Source organism: Gallinula chloropus, assembly GCF_964237585.1.
Source record: "Gallinula chloropus genome assembly, chromosome: 4".
Classification (NCBI taxonomy): Eukaryota; Metazoa; Chordata; class Aves; order Gruiformes; family Rallidae; genus Gallinula; species Gallinula chloropus.
This window is the reverse complement of record NC_140088.1, coordinates 82461177-82472764: the sequence shown is the minus strand read 5'-3', so window position 1 is coordinate 82472764 and position 11588 is coordinate 82461177.

Genomic DNA, 11588 nt, shown 5'->3' with positions numbered 1-11588 from the left:
CGTGGGGAGCACATGAAGGACGATGTAATACAGGGAAGGTGCTCACGGAGCGGGATGGGGCCCTGCAAATGCCTCCTGTGGGACTCTGGGATGCGAAGGGAATCAGGTGGGAACTTGGGATTAAGAGGAGAGGGGTCCCCAGAAGGAAGTGCTTCCCACAACGGCAGGAATCCCATCAGCTGTGCTCAGCCGGGCTCCAGAGGTGTGGAGCCTCAGCACGGCCCTGGGTTTTCCCTGATTATTTTTTGCTTCCATTATCAGAGAAATCAGTTCACAGACTGATTCCAGCTCAGGCCACAAACAGGCGGCTCAGCAACGCTTCCAGCTGACCCAGGCAGCTCCTTGCTCCCCCAGCTCCTCTGCTAAGAAACACCTTCCCCCCGCTCCCCTCCTCAGTCTGTTCGGGATTGCCTAGCTGTCCTTTGATTTGGGGAGGTATTTTCACCCCAAAGAAAGCACCCTGGAGAGGTTTCAGCTTTGCCCAGGATTGTCCCAGGTCGACCTGAAGCCCCAAAGGGGGACTGCACACATGGCAGGGGGTCCCAGAACCCAACTGTGTCCCCATCCTGAGCTGCCAGCAGGAAGCCAGGGACTGTGCCAGGGCCAGAAATAGCCGTGGGACCAGCAGGGGCAGCTGGGCTCAGGGTGAAGGAGGAAGGAAGCGCCGGCTCAGCGCTGGGGTCCGCACCCCAGCCCCCCACTCCTGCTGACACTGAGTTTCGTTTCTTCTGCCAGGCTTCGCCCGGTTTCGGTTTCGGGGCCGCGTGGCCTCAACGGGACCCTACAGAGACCCCAGCCTCCCACGGGGTTGGGGGTCCTGCTGCTCCTCAGCTCCACAAAACCAATGTGCTCATCAACTTTTCCTCGACAGACATGTCAGGAAAAGCCTCTGTGCTGTGGGAGTCAGGGACATTCTGGGTTATTCCTAATACCAACTGGGCATGGGGTTGGAAAATGGTGGGGGGTGGTGGGGGGAGGCTGTTCGGAGCGATCACCAGGTCTCCACTGCACCCACAGTCCTGCTCAGCCAGAGCTGCCAGCAAACCCCCCCCGGGGAGGACTCTCATTAAAAAAATAATCACCTTTTGGCATAAAAATACAGCAAGAGGGACAGAGCATGAGGGGAAATGCTGGGTGTCCTCCACCACCAGCACGTCCTCACGGATGGGGAGCACAGGGTGGTCAGGTATTGTCCCCCACCATCACCAGCCCCTCTCTTTGCCCGAGCTCTATCACCCAGGGACGAGGGGTGCAGGTCGGGTGCATCCACAGCTCCAAACCCAGCCCCCAGCCTGGACCCCAGTCTCAGCGGCCACCAGATCTGGCTCAGCCCTGCAGAGATGTGCTCAGGACCAGCCGCTCTCACCTCCAAGGCGAGGTGTCTGTGAGGAGCCCATGCCACCCTGACAGCCCCGCAGAGCATCACACCCAACACCTGGTCCCAGCACAGCAGAGTGACCCCCAGGACCAGTGGTCACTGTCCCCAGCATCCCCATCCCAGTGCCTTTGCCAGCCCCAGGCAGCAGTGGCATTACCTGGGAGCACCCGTGTCAAGGCAGGGTCCTGAGCCGCAATGTCCCTGGACGATGCCTGGCCCCCTCGCTGCTCAGGGAGAGCTATTTATCCAGCGTGGGTGGTGAGTAGCCCAAAACCACATCACTTCCCTGTTGAGGGTTTTGTCCCTCTGGCTACTTTTGGGAAGTGGTTGCCTCTGTCAGCCCTTTCTCGCTGTCTGCTGATCCGGGGCTGCCTTGGGGCAGGGGTCACAGTGGTCTCCACAGGAGGGTTTTGTGGCATCCCTCTGATGGGTGCTACAAGGGTCTGTGTTTCCTTCACAGCACTACAGGCTGGTTGGCATCACTCTCCCAGCACCCCAAGAGCCCCTTGGGGCATCCTGGGTGATACCCCGGCCCTGGGGGCACCCACCCACCCACAGACCCTCTGGGGTTGGGGACTCTGGGTATGCTGATCCCGGGGCAGGGAGAGCCCACGTTCCACGCTGGTGGTGCAGGGATGGGGATGCAGCTGCAGCCAAGCATGTCCATCGGCCCCCCCAGTCCACCCTGGGTGACCAGTCAGATTTTATTTTCCTTGTGAACTCCTGGGCTTTGACTGCAGCGTGTGCAAGGCGTGGGGAGGGCCTCACCAGCCCTCCCAAAGCAGGTCCTGAGCTCGTGGCTATGGCAAGATGGGGCAATGCAGAGAGGCTGCTGGACGAGCCCGGGGTGGTCTGTGCAGAACCCAGGGTACCGTGTGCTTGGATGTTTTGGGCAGAGGCTCTGGAGGCACCTGCACGACCAGGAGCAAACCAGCACAGCCATGCTGAACCTGGTGCTGCAGCACGAGGCCAGAGCAGGGGCTGGGCTGGTCTTTTTCACTTTGGGGGCAAGATCCAGGTCCAGCTTCTGCTGCTGGTGCCTGTGTCAAAAGTAAAGGACCCCGGCACCATGGCATGAGCCTGTTGGCACCCAGATTTGGTGGCTGGGGGTCACCACTTGTGTAAGTGGAGAGGGAGTGTGGGAAACTGGCTCTTTCTGTGCCTGTGGCAGGCTTGACTCTGCCAGGTCCGGTGTGGAGCCAGCAGCCATGGCACAGCAGCTGCCCACAGCCCCCCTTGAGCCCCTCCATCCGTGCTGCCTGCCACCCAGCAGCGCTGAAGGGAAACGATGGGAAACCAGTCCCAACCCACACTGGGAGGAAGCTGGGCTGCGGGTGTGGGGACGCCATGCCAAGCCCACACCCCCAGCTCCTGGCTGGGCTGGGCAGGGAGCTGAGCTGCCTTTTCCTGACGCAACGCTGAGTAAAGAAACCCTGACATAGGCAAACGCAGCCAGATGGCATCTGGGCTGCAACCAGCTGGTGCCAGGGCACCCACAAAGGGCCAGAGTGGGACATCTGGCCCTGAGGAAGGACAGCCCAAGGCAGCTCAACCCAGGTCCTGCCCTCTTTCTGCTCCAGCTTCCTGCTTGCTGCTTCCCTTCCCATCCCTTTGCTCCGCTGCAGCCGCAGCAGAGACCCTCTCTGCTCAGCAGGGCTTTGGGTGCTGCTGTCCCCGTGCCAGGGTTGGGTGCTGGGAGCAGGGGGGTGAAGGGGACACACACACACACACCACCCTTTGCTCTGGTGTGAATGCATCCCCATGGTGAGCAGCGTGTGATGGAGTTGGTACAAGGTCCAGGCTAGAGCAGCCGGTTGTCCCCGCACCGGGTCTTGGGAAGGATGGAGCCCGGCTGGGACTGGGCAGCTCTCCTGAGCATGGTGGACAGACCCAGCCCAGGCTTCCCACCGTGAGTCCCTCTCGAAGGACCTGCCAAAACCCACACCCAGCTCTGGACCAGCCAGGCTGGGTGAGCCCCAGCTTGGCTCCAGCTCCACAAGCCCTGCAGCAGCTCAGGACCCTGACAGACACATCTGAAGCGAGGTGCTGGTCCTGCTCCCACTCAGCATCCCCCCCCCATTCTGGCTCACAGCACGTGCTCTGCGTGTCCCCCACCCAGATGGGTGGGCTCGATGCCCCTGCAGCTCACAGGACACCGGGCACACAGGGGCTGCCTGTCCCCCCAGGCTCGGTGTGGGCAGCAGGCAGCACCCAGCACAGAGCCCTGTCTGGTTCCTCTTTCCAGGTCCCCAGGCGTGATCCTACAGGGTGGTGGCATCTGCAAAGGAGAACCTTGGACAGATGGAGAAAATCAGGGGAGTGTGTCTGAAGGAGCCATGCCCTGCACCCCAGGGGCATCCTCCTGGGGGGCAAAGCTCTGCCCACCTTCTCCTGTGGGGGTTACCCTCCCCCTCCCACCCCATGATGTCTGGGTGGCTCTGCATACCCTGCTGTGTTTTCCAGGGTGGAAGAGGGATGAGGGCCAGGTTGCAGATGGTGGGAGGGGTGGGTCGTGTCCAAGGGGGAGGTGTGGGAGGCATCTTGCTCCTTCCCCAGGAGGAATGTGGGCCAGCAGCCACGCCAAGATAAGGGGCGGCAGGGGCATCCCAGGAATTTGAGGTGTGGGCTGTCAGGAGGAAGAGAGAGGGGAACATGGATGGATGAGCTAGCATAAGTCCACCATGCTGTCCTGGCTAGCAGGGATGTGCCAAGCACCCATCCCGGGACCCCCCCGACCCTCGCTCACCACAGTCCCCACTAGCACCCCAAAATAAGCATGGGAACAGAGGCAAAGCCCTGCTTCCCCCTGCAAGGTTTGCCTTTCTGGCATGGGGTGGGTGGGGGGAACAGTGGGGAGAGGAGGCTGCTGGGGAGGATGGGACCCAATGTCCCTGCACCCCCAACACCCCAAAGCCTCACCCTGACCTTCCTGGGGCGAAAGGACAAACAAAATGAAGACCTGCTCTGGTGGGAGCTGCAACAGCAGCTGAGCCCTGGCGTCACCGCGCTCGGTGCTGGCACCTGAGTCAACAGAGAGTATTATTCTTTGGGAGGGGAGACCAGGAAGCAGTGGGGGTGGTGGGGTGGGGTGTGGAGCAGCGCTGTGCTGGCTTGGAGGGTCCTAGGGGCTGCTCTGGGGGCGGTGGGACACCCCTTGGGGCTCTGTCCCCGTGCTTGGAGTCAGATGTCAGGGACCTCCTGCACACCCCTCACCTCCCTCAGCACCCCCACCTCACCGAGCACAGACACCCCCAAGCCACAGCGCTGCAGAGCCAGGCACATACAGACCCCCCCACTCTGCTCATGGACTCCCCCTGAGCATGGAGCCCCTCTCTGGAATGTGCTGGGGAGCGGGTGGGGGGCAGTTAGTGATTTAACTCTCCCCCTCCTGCCCCACAGAGCTGGGTCAGGTTTTGCAGGGAGAGCCGGCAGCCCACCACGCACCCTCCCCAGACGCCAGTGGGGTCACCCAGCCCGACAGACCCGGCCCAGCTTGTTGCAGAGCTGGGGAAATGTTTTCCTTGGCAGCGGGGAGGAACGGGGCCCCCCGGCTCCCCCTGGGCTCTGGCCGCTGGCCGGGCTCTGTTGAGGGAGGGGAGAAGGGGGGGCTGCAGGGAGGGATGTCTGAGTCTGTAAGGGGGGCTGTGGCGTGGGAGCCTGTCACAGGGGCTGCCTCGGACCCACCCCCGTATCTGAGGTGGCACGGCATGGGGTTGGCATGGGATGGGGAAGGCATGGGGATAGCATGGCATGGGGATGGCAGGGCATGGGGATGGCAGGGCATGGGAATGGCAGGGCATGGGGATGGCAGGGCATGGTTTGGGGATGGCAGGGCATGGGAATTGCATGGCATGGGGATGGCAGGGCATGGGGATGGCAGCGCATGGTTTGGGGATGGCAGGGCATGGGGATGGCAGAGCGTGGGAATGGTAGGGCACGGGGATGGCAGAGCATGGCGTAGGGATGGCAGGGCATGGTGTGGGGATGTCATGGCATAGGGATTGCAGGGCATGGGGATAGCATGGCATAGGAATGGCAGGGCATGGGGATGACAGGGCATGGGGATGGCAGGGCATAGGGATGACAGGGCATGGCATAGGAATGGCAGGGCATGGGGATAGCAGAGTATGGTGTAGGGATGGCAGGGCATGGCATGGGGATGTCATGGCAAAGGGATGGCAGGGCATGGGGATGGCAGGGCATGGGGATGACAGGGCATGGCATAGGCATGGCAGGGCATGGGGATGACAGGGCATGGCGTAGGGATGGCAGGGCATGGCATGGGGATGTGATGGTGTGGGGGTGGCAGGGCATAGGGATTGCATGGCATGGGAATGGCAAGGCATGGGGATGGCAGGGCATAGCATGGCATCTGTGGGAGGGGTGCAGAGGTGGGAATTAGAATCCATGAGGCTCCAGCAGAGGTGGGGGCTGGAACTCATGGCTGGGGGGAGCAGCAACCAGAGGGGCAACAGGGAAAGGGCAGGAAAGACCTACCATGGTGAGGGGACACTGCAGAGCTGAGCACGGGGTGGCACAGCACGTTCAGACCTTTCCTCATGCCTGTGGCACAGCATCACCCGCTCAGCCCCTCATAAATCCAAAGCCCCATCTCCGGGCAGCCCCAGACAGGGCTGCTGGTTCCGCTCCCGTGGGAGCAGAAGTCTGAGGCTGAGTGGAAGGGAATGTTTTGGGATGGATTCAACATCTCCGGGAGGTTCTGACACGCGCATATGTAGAAGCAAAGCGAGCTTTCAAGTGAGAAACCCATTTCCAATGCACAAACCTGACTTTCATCTTTAGGAGACGCCGGGCTGGGGCGGTGAAAGCGTTTCCAGTCACTGATCCCAGCCGCTCCATTAGCTCCTGCGCCAGGCAGGGCTTCGGCCCTCCCTGGTGACAAAAGGGACTTAAATTATTCCTGTGACACCGTGAGCAGTAAAGGTACAATGCAATGTGATATGACACGGCCCCGCTGGCTGAGAGCTGAGACCAAAGTGGCTGCTTGTCCCTGCCACAGCGTGATGGGCCAGTCACCGCAGCCCCGAGGCCGGGTGAGGGACGCCCTGGGGACTGTGGTTACCTGGGGCATGGCTCCCTCCCTGTCCTGCCAATACGGGCCCCAAAGCACAGTTCAGCCTAAACCTCAGGGGTTGTTCTTCCCAAATACAGCACCTCTGTGGTCTCCCCACCAAGGCAGCAAATGAGTCCCCAGGTCTGAAGCCGTGAGAACCCCATCCTGATGCAGGGTGGCTCTGGGGGCATGAGACTCGTGGGCAGAGACCAGATCAGCAGCGCTGTGCCACAGGGATGCTATGGGGACATCCTAGTCTAGGCATCACATGAGGGGATGCTGTGGGTGCCCCCAGCCCGATTGCACAGCAGCATGCAAGGAGCAGCTAAGCCCCCCCCCAGGTCCCATGCTGTGTGACAATAGGGCTCGAGAGCTTTATAGCCTGAGGTCTGGGGTCAGCTGTGGCCTCATGGGGTCACCACAGGCAGGACCAAGCTTGGGGGAGTGGATGGGACCTGAGGGGTGCTCATCTCATCTCACCTTCCTCTTCCAAACCCACTTGAGCACCCCCAAACCACAGCAGAGGCTTGAGCACCACAAGGTGAGAGCACAGGGGTGCTCGAGCATCCTCAGGGACAGTGCAAAGCTGGGGGGCCCCCACCAGGACCTGCGTCTCCCTTGTGACTGTGGCAACATCTCCCCCTCCATCCCCTCAGTGCCCACTCAGACACCCACTCAGGAGCTGCTCAGGCTCTGTGGGATGAGCACTGAGAGCACCAGGAGATCCTGGAGGTGGCACGGTGCTGCCGAGAGAGGGGAACGGGGCGCGGAACGGCTTTCCGGTCGCCAGAGGTTTTGTGCAGAGCAACAGCAGCAGCTTTGGATGGAAACACTCTGATTTGGGGTTTTCTGGCTGGGGAAAAAGCAGTTCCTGCCAAAACTGCTGGCAGCAAAACCTCAGCTTGCAAACCCGAGTGCTTGGAGTGGGGGGTTAGGAAAGAGCGGCTTCGCGGGAAATGTTTAAGGCATCCTCCCACAACGTGGTTTCCCGTGAAGGGTGCCCTCACCCCAACACTGCCCATCCCCAGGGCGGCCTGGGGACACCCCAGGGCTGTCACTACCTGGGAGACAGAGACCTCTCCCCTCCCAAAGTCCCCTTCAGCCCCAGCACTCGAAGCCAAACCAGCACTGCCGTGCTGGGTTGGTGTGTGTGTGGGGAGGGGGAGGTACAAGACGGCCCCGCTCCCCAGCCATCTCTTGTGCTGCACACGGGGCAGGACGCCGAGCGTGAAGCCAAGGATGTGTTTAAAAGCCCTCGGGGACGGCCGCTGTCAAGACGATGTCCCCGACACGGCTCTCGCCTGCATCGCCTTACCGGCGGCGGCCGAGATTACGGGGCTCAGGCTAAAGATCCCCCCCCCGCCGCCGCTCAGCTCCCTTGTTCCCCTCCGCAGCCGCTTTGCTACATCAGTTTGCATTTTGCTCAGCCTGTTTTTGCTCCGCTCACGGTTATCAGGACCTGAAACATCAGGCTGGGGAGCTGGAGAGGTGGAGGACAACCCCCACCCCCCCACCCCCTTTCCCACCACGCTGCCAGGTCTGCGCTGAGCTGGGGCTGGGGTGGAGGGGGTGGGGGGGTGGGGTGGTCTCCCAGGATGTGGGAAGGTAGAAAGATCCAGTTTGGTTTCAAAACTTCTATTTCCCCTCCCAGGGAGTGGAGGGATCACTGTGGGTGGTGGTGGGGTGGTGGTGGGGTGGGGTGATACCGTGGCGGGCTGATGCCATGGTGGGGTTGTGTGGGGTCCCAGAGACAGGGAAGGAGAAACATTCCCCCCCTTGTACATGACTGTGTCAGGAATTGTCTGGCTTTAACCCCCAGGGTTGGTAAAACTCCCAGGGAAACTGCAGCCCCCTTGCCCAGCTGCCACTCATCATCCCCACGTGCCTGAGGCCACTGGTGCCCATGGAGGAAAAGGGGTGTTGGATGGGGGTCAGGCATCCCCATATACCCACCCCACGACAGCCTCACCGGTGTGTTAGGGTGACCTGGACGGGGACCATCACCAGAGGGAAGGGAGGCAGAGGTGGGGGCACAGCTGGGCGCTGGGAGGGGCCCCGGCAGCCCTGACCCCCCCTGCCAGGCCAGATCCCGGGGCGGAAGTGCAGTGCTTGTCCTCCCCCAGCCCCGTGCCCCCCGTCCCGGGCCCTCTCGCCGGGTTTATTTTCCTTTCCCGGAGAACTCCAGCTGACCCAGTTCAGGAAATATTCGCTGACTGGTGGGAGCTGTGGGGAGCGGGGCGGGGGGAGCACCGCGCCGGCTCCTCTCTGCGTGCCTCGGCGCCCCGAGCAGCGCTCACGTCCTCTCCTCGCCAGCGGCTAACGAGCCATCCTGGCTGGCTAATGGTTTCCAGACTGGGCCTGTGGCTCAGCGCCGGGGACAGGCGGCGTGCGGGTGTAAAGCAGGGACCAGGGTGCTGGGAGGAGGTTCTGGGTGCTGGGAGGAGGTTCTGGGTGCTGGGATGAAGACCTACCCAGGTCTTGGGAAGAAGGAAGAGTGCTGGGATGAGGATCTTGGTGCTGGGACAAGGATCTGGGTGCTGGGATGAGGACCTGGGGGGTCTGGCTGGGTCAGCAGGTGGGACCCCACCGGGCATTTGACCTGGGCTGTGCTGGCGGTCAGGGCTGGGCAGGGGAAGGGGAGAGGCCGGGAAGGAAGTTGGTGTGGTCACGGGACGGGGAGGTACAACGCCGGCCCCGGGGGGAGATGAAAGGTCTGGTGAGCACCACGAAGGTGCTGTGTGCTTCCTGGGGAAGTTGGGTGTGCGGTTCTGTGTGCAAGAGCACAGCGCCAGCCCTGTGCCAGACGGGTCCCCACAGGGAGGGAGGTCCCTGCCTGAACCCCAAGCCCTGCCCAGCAGCCCCTGTGGACCCTGATGGGCAGGGAGAGGAGTTTAGGGGGTGGCAAAGCAGCTTTGTGAGCCTCAGATGGTGAGATCCAGGGTGTCTGCAGCACCCCCTACGCAGCGCAAGCCCTCTCTGACAGCCCTGGCGTGAGGAGTATGGGGAAACTGAGGCACAGGCTGTTTGCCAGTCACGGCCAGCCCATCCCAAACCATGTCCAAAACAACCACAGATGGCCCCGCGCCCCAGTGCTTTCCGTCTCGCCCTGGTTCCCGTGGGAAGCTGGAGCAGGGGCAGCTTAATGCAAAACACACCCCCTCCTGCCCTGAGCAGCGCTCTGCCACCGCAGCAGGGGACAGGGTGCAGTGACACGGGGACATGGGGACAGGGGACACACACACGCTGGTCGGAGGGACGTGAAACAACCCCAGGGGGCTGCAGGTCTCTGAGGAAACAGGTGGGACAGCCAACAGCAGGGAAAATGGCTGGTAACCCTCACTGCCATCATCCTCATGGTGTCCAGCAAAGCGCTGGCCATGCCAGCTGCCGTGTCCTTGGCCACAGCCCTTCCCATGAGAAGGAAGCGAGCTGGTTCTTCCCAGGCTGGGTGTGCTCCCTCCCTGCTCCCCGTGTGCCGGCATGGGGAGAGGGGGAACCAGGAGCAGTGGCACCCCCTTCCCTGGGGGATGCCCTGGGTGTTGGAGACAGGGTGGCCTTGCACCTTCTTTTGCCCTGTTGGTACCAGCCTCACCATGTGTCTCTCCATCCTGCTCTGCTGAGATGCCTGGTGATGAGCGATGACGATGATGATGATGGCGACAATGATGGAGATTGCCCTCCCCAACCTGCTGGTCCCGGCTTTGCTCCCCCTGGGAGATGCTGCCTGCCTTTGGAGGAGCAAACTGAGTCAACTGGGCAGGAGGGGAGGGCTGCCAGTCTGTACTCCTGGCCTCTGGCCTGTGGCTGCCACGATTCCCAAGGAGGGGACACCGGTGCTGCCCCCAGGATCATCACAGAGTGCCAGTGTGAGGGACATGCCAGCCTGGCCTGGCACTGGGTTTGTCCCCCCCAGCCCAGGCAGAGCCAGGGTCTGGTGCTCGCTCCCAGGGCCGGTTCCCCGCTCTCCTCCCGGGCTTCCTGTCCCTCCACGGCATTTCCACGGGCCTTGCCTCAATTCCCGGAAAGCGCTACCTCATCTCTTGATGAGGCGCCAGGGAAGAAAACACAGGCGTAGCCCCCTCCACCCCTCTCTTCCCCTCCTCCCCCCCCTCCAGAAGCTTCCCCAGCTCCGGGGACACGATGCAGGGCAGAGCCCTGGGGGGGGACAGAGACCTCCCTGCTCTGGCCACCGAGCCTGTCACCTTAACCCCCACCAGCCACAGTACAGCCCCAGTATGGCTGGGTACCCACTGCCCCCATGCCCTGCAGAGCATTTTATTCCTGCCAAGGCAGAGTAGGGTGTGACACACACATGGTGAATGTGCACACGTGTGTGTGTGTGTGTGTGTGCATTACATGGCCACACATGCACACAGAGCCCATGGCGACTGGCCCTACGTTCACCCTTCGCCCAGCTCCTGCCTGACCTGCCCAAAGGGGCTGCCAGCTCAACATCCCCCCCAGCCCAGCACACACCCAGCCACCTTCTAGGCTCCTCCTAGCTCCCAAACTGGGACCAGCGAGGCGTGCTACAGCATGAGGAGGCAGCGGGATGCGTGGGTACAGCGAGTCGGACAGTGGATGGACAGATGCACGTGTGTGTCAGTAGGTGTGGGGGGGATGCACAGCCAGCACACCAGCCCTCTTCCACACCTGTGAAGAAGGGGATGATAGAGGGATGTGTGGAACGTGGCCCTCAGGCTGCACTCACGCTGTGGGCTCATCACCACGGTGTCTGGGCTGCCCTCCTGGCTCTTCTGTGCTTCGATGTCCCTGTAGCAGCACGTGCACTGGGCGATTATCAGCTCCTGCCCCTGCATCTCCCACCAGTGTCAGCCCCTTGATCACAGCCCATCATCCCAATGATCCCAGGGATCTCAACGATCCCAGTGATCCCAATGATCTCCATGAGCCAAATGATCCCAACTATTCCAACTATTCCAGTGGTCCCAATGATCCCCAGGGGTCCCAATAACCCCAATGACCCCAATGATTCCAGTGATCCCAATGCCCCCCGATAATCCCAATGCCCCCACTGATCTCCCTGTGCTTTTGAGAGCTCTACAGACAGTTTCCTCATGGCACGGGGACCTTTGGGAGCTGCAGGACACAGCCATCGCCCACCTCACACTCTCA